The sequence below is a fragment of the Rhinoraja longicauda genome, chromosome 1 (assembly GCF_053455715.1).
Source record: "Rhinoraja longicauda isolate Sanriku21f chromosome 1, sRhiLon1.1, whole genome shotgun sequence".
Taxonomy (NCBI): Eukaryota; Metazoa; Chordata; class Chondrichthyes; order Rajiformes; family Arhynchobatidae; genus Rhinoraja; species Rhinoraja longicauda.
In genome coordinates this window covers 110,583,562-110,596,494 of record NC_135953.1, presented here as the reverse complement: position 1 = coordinate 110,596,494, position 12,933 = coordinate 110,583,562, and the positions used below count along the sequence as shown (strand labels likewise).

At 41.5% G+C, this 12,933-nt stretch overlaps 1 long non-coding RNA gene across 1 annotated transcript; it reads left to right on the top strand.

Annotated features, from left to right (window-relative positions):
• Positions 1-415: 415 nt before the first annotated feature.
• On the top strand, positions 416-12,270 carry LOC144600354 (uncharacterized). The gene is made up of 3 exons (XR_013548125.1): positions 416-531; positions 5,698-5,818; positions 12,135-12,270. It is a non-coding gene; the product is annotated as an uncharacterized LOC144600354 (long non-coding RNA).
• Positions 12,271-12,933: the final 663 nt, after the last annotated feature.

Genomic DNA, 12,933 nt, shown 5'->3' with positions numbered 1-12,933 from the left:
ATTTAATTCTATGAACCCTTTCCTTCACAATTTTCACCTCAGATATGTTGCAAAATGTCTTTTCAAAGTCAATATCCATAATAACTACTGGATTGCCCCTAGCAAGCAGTTTAGCTATTTCCTTCAAAATATGGTCCATGAGATGACCAAGTCATTCCACAGTAACGTCCTTTCTAATCTTTAATATTATTATCTGCGCTACTGAAACAACAGACACACTTGACTTAAAATAGTACAACTGTGCTCCTATGTGAATACTGACGAGGAGAACTTATTAAAATGTATAATAAAGCCATCTTTCACCAGTACACGGTCCTTCTCCCATTAATGCTTTCTCAGTTATGAATAGGCAAGAAAATGTTTTATTATGTCCCTGCTGCAATTTACTTTCTTTACAAATTTATTTTCATTTCTAGGTTTAATTTAAAAAACTCTGCCTTTACATCATTTCGCCTTTTGTGATCTTATACTCATGTAGCATGGAAATGGGACCTTCGCCCGTTCAGCTTGAGCCAACCTTCAAACATGCAGGTAAACTAATCTCTAACTGATAATGTTTTATTTTACCCACGCTCCTATCACCTGCACCCCCCGGATTCTACCATTTACCCACATCGTTCTACAGTGGCCAATAAACCTAACATCTTGCATGTCCTTGGGATGAGGGAGGCATGCAGAGGAACCCTAACCTGTCGCAGGGAGAACAGTATGTTTGCCTTAATCGGTTGGGGCATTTGGGATACGAATCCGGAGGTCATGTTGAAGCTTTATAAGACTGGTTCGGATGCAAATGGAGTATTATGTGCAGTTCTGTTTACCCCATTATGGAAAGGTTGTTATGGAAAGCATTGGAGAGAGTGCAGAAGTTATTTACCAGAATGATGCTTGGACTTGAATATATCAGCTACATGTTTAGTTTGGAGAAACTTGGATTGTTTTCACTGGAACATCAGAGTTTGAGAGAGACCTGATAGAAATATATACAACTCTGAGAGGTGTTAAAAGGGAAGACAGTCAAAAACCTTTATCTTGTAAGTTTTATTAAGTCAGAAGCATTGTTTTTAAAAAAAAAAGTTTTTTTGCATGTCTTTGTCAAATATTTATGAAGTGGTAGGAAACATCCTGGCATCAGCACACAAGGGAAAAGCTTTGTAGCATTTTTAATCATGTTAAATTTGTTACCATGGTTTGCTGGATAGATGTTTTTAATGAATTTGTCATATGTAGTGCTGTTCTATTTTTTGACAAAATTTAAAATGTTTATAAAGCAATAAATCTGAATTAACAACATAAAACATCAATCACCATTTTTGATGCTTTATATCTTTATTATATCATATTCATTATTTATGTTATTATATGAGACTTTTCCTACAAGTTTGAAATGTTTTAAAAGCTAGGTTGTACCAAAGCAATCTTTCATTAATTTAATTCAAAAATAGAAGAAACAAATATAAATCACCCTGAATCATAGAATCGCTATTGTACAGAAGGGGGCCATTTAGCCCATCACTTCCATATCAGCTTCAGGTCGTGAACACAAATCAGTCCAATTCATTTGGTCTTTCACCATAGTCTTGCAAATTGTTTTCTCTCAGGTAGCAAGCCAACTTTTTTCAAGCAACGGGTGGTAGGTGTATGGAACAAGCTGCCAGAGGTAGTTGAGGCTGGGACTATCCCAACATTTAAGAAACAGTTAGACAGGTACATGGATAGAACAAGTTTGGAGGGATATGGACCAAGAGCAGGCAGGTAGGACTAGTGTAGCTGGGACATGTTGGCCGGTGTGGACATGTTGTGCCGAAGGGCCTGTTTCCACATTGTATCACTCCATGACTCTCTGATTAAGCGCAGATTAATTCTGTTTCCACCACCCGTTAAATTCCAAATCTGAACTATTTTATGCTTATAAAAATCTTTCCAATCCCCCTTGTTTCCATTGCTCCCAGTCCTTGAACTATTTTCTTATACAAATAATAATGCAAGAGTATAAAACAACAGATGATAGAAAAAACAACCCAACTGCTGGATATATTCAGGACTTCAGATGGAATCTGAACCATTAAGTTCTCTTGCGCCTGAAGTTTCGTGATCTGCTGAGCATCACCAGCAGTTTATGTCTTGTTAATAATGAGATCTTGCTTTCCTATCATACGTTCCCTATACCATATCACCTCCCAACTTCGTCAGCTCTGACAATTACCCAAGCTTCTTCAGACTCGGCTTGCAAATAAGTCTTCACTACCTGGAACCATTTTAGAGAGCCTTTTCTGCATTAAGGTTTTCCTTTCCCTTGTAACACACATTTTAGGAAGAATATGAAGTCCCTGGAAAGAATGAAGGGCTTTAGATTTGCCTTTACCTCCACCAAACCTGTCTGCAACATCATGGACCATGGATTGTGAGGATCAAACCTGCAGCTATCACCCACATTGTTTTGTTCTAGCACTAGCCTTTGTGCTGTCAACCAGTTAGAAAAGTGAAAATTATATTGGTAATCTCCTTTGAGTCGAATAACCAGTCATAGATCCTTACAGTGTAGATCCTTTCGACCAAATATGCCCATATTTTGCACATCAATGTGTTAATTTGTCTAAATTAGTCCATATACTTCTATGCCTTGAGATCTCAGCACTTGAAAGCAGTGTAGTGGCTGCAGGAGGTGGCAGCTCAAGTTTACCTTTACCCTTTGGAAGCCGAGGCACCTGCTAGAATGCAGCTGAATAAGCAAACTTGCAGGCAACTATGGATCCCCAGGTCTTTCTGTTCACCAAGGTTCTTTCGTCAATCACAGGCTGCAGCTTAGAGCAGTGGCAGATGCGAAAGGATCCGCACTGGATGCCACCATGACATCATACCTCAGCGGCAACTTTTTCGATTTGAAAGACTTGTTCAGGTGCACGATAGAGAACGTTTGGAGTGATATGGGCTAGGCTCAGGCAAGTAGAAATAGCTCAGTTCGACAACTTGTTTGGCATGGTCAAGTTGCACTGAAGGGCCTGTTTCCAAGCTGAGGCCCTGTGAAAGTTTGTATCCTTGAACCAAAGTCAGGTCTATGATGGAAATCAACGTAACCCTCATGCTTCCCCGACCAGTCACAGATAAATAAATGATTGCATGTGCAAACGTGCCAAAGGCAAAGGCAGTGAAGACACATTACTTTCCAGCTGCAGCAGGTATCTTTAAAACTAACTGGATAGAACAATTTTAAGTCAAGACTCGTATTAATTGCAGTGAACACGAATGGGTACGTCAAAAGATTGTGGAAAATGTAATTTTTACTACTCAGGAATTTTGTTAATCTGTACATTTTGTTATCTCCCCAACTGTCACTCACAATTGACCATATGTGACAGCTAATTATATATTGCTTGATATGTCACCATTGGGGAAAGCGAGGGCATTTAAATACCTCGTTTTTTTGATGAATCAATCGGAACAGTGGACTTAGAGATACCAGCTACTGTCTTATCTGTTTATTCCCGTCACTGTCTGAATGAATGCTAGATGAAGTCCTTACTGCTCATCAGGATGAGAATATGCTGGTTTCACATAACAACAAAGGAAAGGATCGCAATTAATCCACTTTGTTTGGCTCGGAGTTAAATTCTAATCCGTCAAAGCTCAAAATGTCCAATGAAGAAATATCCTCAGAATTATGTCTTCATACCCGAGTGGAGAGTAGAGCACAAAACAGACCACCTTACCTGCGCGCCATATGAGCCTCCTCTCACCCCTCTTCAGCTAATTATTTATTTTCATTTATTTTCACTCCTCCCTCGTGTATTTTGTGTCGCTTCCTGTTTTATGCATCAATATTATTCACTTCAACTATTGCTTGTGAAAATGAGCTTCATGCTCTCAGTAAAGGAAACAGAATGCTGGAGTAACTCAGCGATTCAGGCAGCATCTCTGGAGAACATGGATTGGTGACGTTTCAGGTCAGGACCATTCTTCATTCTTTTGATGTCCCAACCCTGCAGAGATGCTGCTTGACCCACTCAGTTACTCTGGCACTTGGTGTCGTTTTGTGTAAACCAGCATCTGCAGTTCCTTGTTTCTTCATACTCTCACTTCTCAGAGAGTGATTATTGACCAAGAATGTCTTTCTAAATTCCCCATCAGATTTATTGGTGGATTATTTAAAATTTATTAATTTTATTAATGAATGTTCCCATGTGTTTTGTGTCCTCGCACATAAAGGTACCCTCTAACTACCATGTTCAAACTTGCATAATTTACAGACTTCTACCAGATCACCCCTCAGCTATCACATATGTTTTCCTTAATAGATATAACCTCAGTTCTGGTACAATTCCTAACAGTATTATTTGCTAATTCTTTATCACAGCACAGTGACATGGTTTTATGGTTATTCCAGCAATGGATTCGTCCTCTTAATAATATAAATGAGAAGGTTGGTTTGGCATAAAAATACCTTCAGAATTGATTCTATATTTCAAACTCACTTTCTCTGGTAATCCCCATAACTGTTGAAATCTGCCCCCCCCCCCCCCCCCCCCCGAAAAATGCTAGCAACTTCAGCCATGAATGTACTCAAACAATCAACCATTCACAACTTCCTGGAGTAGAAAATTTCGAAGTATGTGATCTTAAAGAAAAACATTTCTTCTCATAACTTTTATTTTCCCATTGCGTAAAGAATTTGCAGCCTGAGTAAACTGCCTATCACAACCTATTGACATAATCTCACTTGAAAACGTATACATTTTATTCTTCTGAACTCCAGTAGGTAAAGGAGGCGCTGACTCTTTCAGGGCCACACATACTGTACCTGCTTGCTGTTAATGTATCAAAGAGGATGTGGAGAACAGGAGAATATTTCACTCATCATAGGATTTGATCCCATTGGGCTGCATTCATTTATAAAACATTGTTTTTTACATCATGAAATATATGGGAGATATTATGAGTGAAACATATGATTGCACGTGGGATGTTGCTTTATTCTCCATTTAAACAATAAATGTAATTTGCCCATGTCAATGCTGAGTAGTTATTATGACAAAAAAAGATGCAGTATACCATTGGCATCCATCATGTGTCTCCCCTTGGCACAGTTAAAGGCATCATTATGACCTGAATACAAAACATTTACCATTGCTGCTTATAAAACTCAGGACAAGGAATTGAAAAGAGATCTACAAGTACAATTAGAGCATTCACATACTTCTGATGCATTAACTTTATTCTGATCAAACAACCAAGACAGTTAAATAACACACTTTCGTGAAGCATCCTATAGTGTTCTACATCAAGGGGCAATCTCACTGATCTACTTTAGTTTCCTGTTGCCCAGGGGATATATTTAAGATTCTTAACCTCGCTTTCTAATGACTCACCAGCTTTCCCCAATCCTTTTAATCATAATCTCCCTTGAATTCAGTCATCCAATACTCTTTATTCATCTACTCTGCTCAAAAGTAATTATGAAGTTTTCAGCAACATCACTTATCTTTCTAAATAAATATCAGCTTCTATCTTTCCAAACCTTCAGAACCTTCTGCACACAGCCAAAACATTATGATCTGACGAGCCAAAACATTATGACCACCTGCCTAATATGCTGTTGATCCTCCGTGTGCAGCCCCATATGCAGCAGGGTGCGATAAACTGCATATTGTGACACATTCCTCCTGTGACCACCATTAAAATTTTCTGTGATTTGTGCCACAGTAGACCTTCTGTCGGTTCGGACCAGACGGGATAGCCTTCGTTGCCCTTGCGCATCAATGAGCCCTGGGTTCCCAACACCCTGTCACCGGTTTGTGGTTTGTCCCTCCTCGGACCACTGTCGGTAAGTACTCACCACTGCTGACCGGGAGCACCCCACAAGCCTTGCCATTTCAGAGATGCTCTGACCCAGTCGTCTGGCCATAACAATTTGGCCCTTGTCAAAGTCGCTCAGGTCTTTACTCCTGCCCATTTCTCCTGCATCCAACACATCAACATGAAGAACTGACTGTTCACTTGCTGCCTAATGTATCCCACCCCTTGACAGGTGCCATTGTAACAAGATAATCAATGTTATTCACTTTGCCTGTCAGTGGTCATAATGTTTTGGTAATGTATGTTCTGTCTGCTGGTATTGCACATTGATCAGTATTGTGGCTACAACGTCTTTGAATACCTGTTAAAACTGGAATGAAAGGATAGAAAGCCATGTGCCCAAGGTGGTTACACAGAAGCAACATTGTAAGCCATGTCGATGCAAGTATTAAGCTACAATGAAGCATTGGAAGTCAATCAGTAGAAGTGTGAAGTAAAGCACTTAGAGAGGACATTGGATGGTGAACATGCATGAAGGACAAAATGCCCTTTCTACACCAGACCTTGATGGTTAATTCATTATTTCTTCCAATGTGTTGGCATAACCTTTGGCACTCTGATGAAGAGAGTGTTTGAAGATCAAGACCTCAAGCAGCAGTGATCTGCTCCATCCTGCAAGAAAATGAAATGTGAGCTACCCACATCAAGCTCCAGAAAACATAGGAATGGTACCTCCAATGCTGTCCCTGCAAAACACCCCCAAGATGGTTCAATCGTTCAATGGTGGATCATTGCATTTACACATGGAGGCATTGCCAAGTTTTGGTGACATTTCTGAAGTCCAAAGTCCAGTCTGCATACATCCTTAGTCTAGTTCCCGATCCAGGTAAACCCCAGAGTTCTACAGGGCCCTACACTGTTGCCTTCGACCAATGGCTCGTGAACTGATGTCCCTCTCCTTGCCCGGCCATCTTTGTGCCCAGGGGTCGCTTCCTGCAGCCAGCCTTGAGCCAAGATCACCTGCAAGATAAGCTAACTATTGGTCCCTGCATAAAGGCCTTGATTGTGCTTAACCCATTCTGATGGGCTCAGGTAGTCAATACTAGACTCATAAAATAGATTGCTCCTAATTTTGCCATAGAAAGAGATTATTAAGTGGACTGAAGAAACACTTCAAGGATGGTCTCAAATCCTCCTAAGTTGGTGGACCAGCAGTTTGAACATATTAGTCTTTGAATGGACTTTTCAATAGGCAGTAAAGGCTGCAATGATAGATTGGATGCAATAGTGAATTTTGTTATTACAGTCTTTACTCACTGAGAGGTGGCTCCCATATATGAGGTTTGATTCACATTACCTTATTATGAATCTGGATTGTTGGGGACCATCATAACGTAGCAGGGGTAGGTTGATGATAGGTCTTTGTTTTCCAAATATTTAATACAAGCTCCATTCTCAATTCAATGAAGTAATGGACAAGGGTTTAGACTTTGTGAGCACATATGTGCAAACATCAACTGCTTTCCATAAATCAATGACTGAATTTGGAGCAACCTTAACACAACAATGAAAAAGTTCAATGGTTACCTGCTCAAACTATAAATGAATCCTATTTCTGCAAAGAGCCTGTTGGAGTGGATATGAAGCATTTTAGCAAGGAAGATATGAAGTGGATTGCTGTGATGACATAAACTGGCAGTGAACTTGTTCCCAGCTTCTGGAATGATCGGAATTCGCCCAAATTACCCATAGCTCCGAAGATAGACATTAAAATGCCCAGCGGGACAGGCAGCATCTCTGGAGAGAAGGAATGAGTGATGATTCGGGTCGAGAGCCTTCTTCAGACAGGTCCCATAGCACCACCTGTTAAAAAAACCATCATAGTCTGGCATGTCTCGTGAACCCAGATTAGCTCAATTCATACATAAAAGCCATTTAATCTAGGGTGGATTGCTCAGGTACAGGTAATTATGCTATAATGCGTATTTCCATAACACAAATTTGATATAACACGTAATGAATCGGGGAACATTGTTTGCAACGTGTGGGCCAAATTGGTTGTAATGTGACTTTGATCAGGAATAAGAGAACCACTTGAACATTACTTTGGAAATGCACAAGCAAAAAATAAAACCTCTCTTGAATTTAATTAGTGTAGGGAAAATAAAACACGTTTCCATGTGACCTCCCTATAGTAATCAGACACCATTGTTTCTTCAGAACACAGCTGTTAATTTAAACTCTGGTGGCCATTGAAACTTGCAAGCATTCACTTCGATTGACACTTGTGCAATCATGCTCAATTAAACAATGTAACATATAGCCTTTAATATTCTTAAGTGTAAGAAAAATATACTATTGCTGTTGAAAAAACCTTTATTTTTTGAAAAATCCTGTGGGAAAAATAACTTTCATTGCGAGTGAAACTCTCCAGCCCTTAACCCCTTTCCCCCAATTAACACAACCATTTTTTAATGATATGATTTGCTGTAACATGAAGTTTATTCGGAACACACATTTGCTTTATAACTGAACTACCTGTAATTATTTCCCAGTGATAACGCACCCATCAGAAAATTGGCCTCGGCACTTTCAAACTTTTGTCTGTGTCAGTTGTGTACTTATGACTGTCAAAAGCCTACTGTTTCCTTCCATATTGGAATAAAATGAAGCTTTTGAGTGCAACCTACGAACCACGTTGAACATGCATTATATAACAGAAGTAATAGGAACCTGAGGGGTAACTTTATCACACAAAGGGTGGTGGGTGTATGGAATGAGTTGCCGGAGGAGACAGCTGAGGCAGGTATATCACCACATTTAAGAAACATTTAGGCAGGTACATGGATGGGACAGGTTAAGAATGATACTGGACCAAATGGACCCATTGGGCCCAAACCTCTCCTGCATTGGCATAGCTCCCCCCCCCCTCTCCCCCCCCCTCTCTCCCCCCCCCCCTCTCTCCCCCCCCCCCTCTCTCCCCCCCCCCCCTCTCTCCCCCCCCCCCTCTCTCCCCCCCCCCTCTCTCCCCCCCCCCCCCCTCCCCCCCCTCTCTCTCCCCCCCCCTCTCTCCTCCCCCCCCCTCTCCCCCCCCCCTCTCTCCCCCCCCCCTCTCTCCCCCCCCCCTCCCTCCCCCCCTCCCCCCCCCCCCCCCCCCCCTCCCTCCCCCCCTCCCCCCCCCCCCCTCCCCCCCCCCCCTCCCCCCTCCCCCCTCCCCCCTCCCCCCCCCCCTCCCCCCCCCCCTCCCCCCTCCCCCCTCCCCCCTCCCCCCCCCCCTCCCCCCCCCCCCTCCCCCCTCCCCCCCCCCTCCCCCCCCCCCCCTCCCCCCTCCCCCCTCCCCCCTCCCCCCTCCCCCCTCCCCCCCTCCCCCCTTCCCTCCCCCCCTCCCCCCTTCCCTCCCCCCCTCCCCCCTTCCCCCCCCCTCCTCCCCCCCCCCCCTCCTCCCCCCATCTCCTCCCCCCATCTCCTCCCCCCATCTCCTCCCCCCTCCCCCCCCCTCCCCCCCCCCTCCCCCCCCCTCCCCCCCCCCCCTCCTCCCATAACATGGTGAGGAATATGCCCTAAAGAACACGCACGGTGGCATGGGTGGCCTGGTGGTGCAGCAGTTGAGTTGCCCCCTTACAGCGCTTGCAGCGGCAGAGACATGGGTTTGATCCCGACCACGGGTGCTGTCTGTACAGAGATTGTTTGTTCCCCGTGTATTTTCTCCGAGATCTTCGGTTTCCTCCCACACACCAAAGACGTACAGGTATGTAGGTTAATTGGCTTGGTAACTGTAAAAATTGTCCCTAGTGTGTGTAGGATAGTGTTAATATGTGGGGATCGCCGGTCAGCGCAGACCCGGTGGGCCGAAGGACCTGTTTCCGCACTGTATTTCTAAACTAAACTAAACTAAACAAATAACCCTGCTCCTTTGTAAAAATATACATTTCATGACTGACGTTAACATAACATAACATGGGGAAATGCTTACACAGTAGTGTGAAGAAGTTCTTCTTTAACAGGTAAGGCTCTACAAAATAAGTGAGTAATTATGTTACCATGGTGTTAAGCACAGGATAAATGAAACTTAGAATTTGAAGCCCTGACAGCTGACGACATTCATATATTGCAGCCAGAGATTGGAATATAAATTACTCTGTTCTCCAGGCTATGATTTTTGTTCAGTAAAGGGAATGGGTGGTTAGCCGACTGAGCATAGAATCCAGACCTTCTCTGTGTTTCCACTTTCTAGTATAGTAGCAGAAGCTGACCAATGTTCAAGATGTTTATGCTTAATTAAGTTAGACCTATAACCAGTGCACTTTGCCCATTACCTTGAGGTAAGTAAGCAAAACCTTACTAACCATGATGACTTTAAAATTATGAATGTCCTGACTTGATCAAAAGAAATGATAAGGTCCACATTAACAAATCAAGAATGTGAGGTAATCAAGAGGAAAAAATATGACCCTAATTAAGCCGCCATCCATTTGACCTGATCAATCCAGCTGCAAACATCACATACAGATGATGTAAATAGAAAAACAGTATATATATTAGAAGGCAGTCAGGGTGGACAGGAGTTCAAGAGATGAAGACAGAGAATCCACTCCTCAGCTACAGTCTAAGAAGCACTCTCCCCAGAGCCTTATTTCTGCTACAAACAACTTGTTCGACTGCAACTCAGTGGCATGTTTTTCTAGTTTGTAAGAATTGCACGTGTTTTGGAAATCTTTTGAAAATTAATAATCTATATTAAAAATTACTCCTCAGAATTAATAATCTATATTACTCCTCAGAATTAATAATCTATATTAAAAATTACTCTTCAGAAAAGGGACGAAGATAGTTGTATACACTGGAATTTAGAAGGATGAGAGGGGATCTTATCAAAACATAAGATTATTAAGGGGTTGGACACGTTAGAGGCAGGAAACATGTTCCCAATGTTGGGGGAGTCCAGAACCAGGGGCCACAGTTTAAGAATAAGGGGTAGGCCATTTAGAACGAAGATGAGGAAAAACTTTTTTAGTCAGAGAGTTGTAAATCTGTGGAATTCTCTGCCTCAGAAGGCAGTGGTGGCCAATTCTCTGAATGCATTCAAGAGAGAGCTAGATGGATCTCTTAAGGATAGCGGAGTCAGGGGGTATGGGGAGAAGGCAGGAACGGGGTACTGATTGAGAATGATCAGCCATGATCACATTGAATTGTGGTGCAACCTCATAGCATCTTCCTCACAGTTCACACTACCACCCAGCTTTATATCATCTGCAAATTTGCTGATGGTACTTTTATTCCCTTCATCCAAGTCCAAACGAGACAAAAACATGTCCTTAGCATGGCTAAGAAGAGCAATGCTTTTTTAAAGAGATAGCCTGGGATTTGCTTCTGTTAGTCCATGAATTCACGCTCAGACCAGGGCTGCACATTTCTCCTCTAGAGCAAGTGACAAGCCTCAGGATGGACAGTGGATGTGCTTCAGCCACCAGCTACCCTTCATTTCCCATTTATACTCTTACATTCCTCTCCATTTCAATGGAAGTTCATAGCATAGCCAAGCAAATAATAACAGATGCTTTACAAGCAACTGTGTTGGCACTTCCGTGAAAGCATTTACCTATTAATACACTTTCATGTATGAGCTTAACTGTTATACTTCTGATTAAAAACTGAAAAATATGCGAAAAGAAACTCAACAAGTTGGGCAGCATCGATGGAAAGATGAATAATTAAGATTATGGATCCAAGATCTTTCATCAGGATTCTGAACTTCCAGTAATTGTCAGGTGCCTGTCATTCCTTTACCATAATTGTTTATAATCATCACAGAAAACGACACATCTTCAACCATTTTGCTTTCTGCATGTCGTTGTTATATTTTCAAATTATGCATGAAAAGACACTGATTGGAAACTAAAACATTTATCACCCCACTGCATTAAAATGTATGTTTTGGAATTCATGTTTTATGTCCAACAGGTTTATTCTGTCCAAGTGCCTCTGCCAAAAATCCTGCTAAAATCCACATCACCTGGCCATTTTTATATCAAACTTGTTCATGCTTCACATTTTTTTTTTTAAATTGCAAATGCCGGAAAACTGAAGGCCTGAAATGTTACCTCTGCAGTTTTGAGTGATAAAATGCAAAAGCGGTAAATATAGTTCAGATACAGATCAGTCATGACTAATATTAGAATGGAAGTAAATAAATTCTAATCTGGCCATAAAGTTGCCATTCAACTGATTCAGTTCTTGCGTCTCGGTGTCAAATAATTCAGGTTGCAGTAATATCAGAAAATGCAGGATATACTTCGGCATTGTTATTATTATTATTATTATTATTATTATTATTATTATTACAGATCAATGATCTTTCATCAGAATCGGGAAAATTACAATTGAAACAAATTTTAAATTATGAAGGAAATGGAGAAGGGTAAAGAAAACAGGGATGTTGGGATAAGGCAAGAACAAGGAGAGATGGAGAGTGCAACCTGAGAGAGATGTGCCAGGAGAAAGTGTAAATAGGAAATGATGCATTTTATTTGCCATCCAACCTGATAACAGTTCCACTGAAAATTATCATTAAATTGTGAATAACTTGTTCATATGCCGAATAAACATGCATATGCAAATCATTTCCATGTGATGTAATGATCTTTTTCATTCATCCTGGACAGATGTGTTTTCAATCTTTTCAATCTTTCACTTGCATAATTAAACTTCATTTACCATTTCTTAGCTGAATTAATTACTCCTAATCCTCTTGGATGCTGACAGGTCTCACTCAGTATCTGTCAGCTGGCCGTACTTATGGTATTGAGAAGCAAAATAATTGTAGAACGTGGAAATCTGAAATAAAACATTAATAATACATAATGGCATCACCTGCACACTTTGGAAGAAACGTTGTTCCATTGACTAAGAGTCTGCAATCTAAATCGTTAACTTTGTCTCAATTTGCCCTGAAGTTGCTGACCTGCTTTTGTCTGTTCCCTTTGGTTGTCTGTGAATTATTCAACAAGGTTTTAAAGTCTTGGAGCCTGGAAAGAATGGATTTAGCAAAATAATTTCAGATATTAGAGCGTGATATCTGAACCATGATCTTTATGATGGATTAAATGGGGTTAACATGTGGAATTCATTGCCACAGGGCTGTGA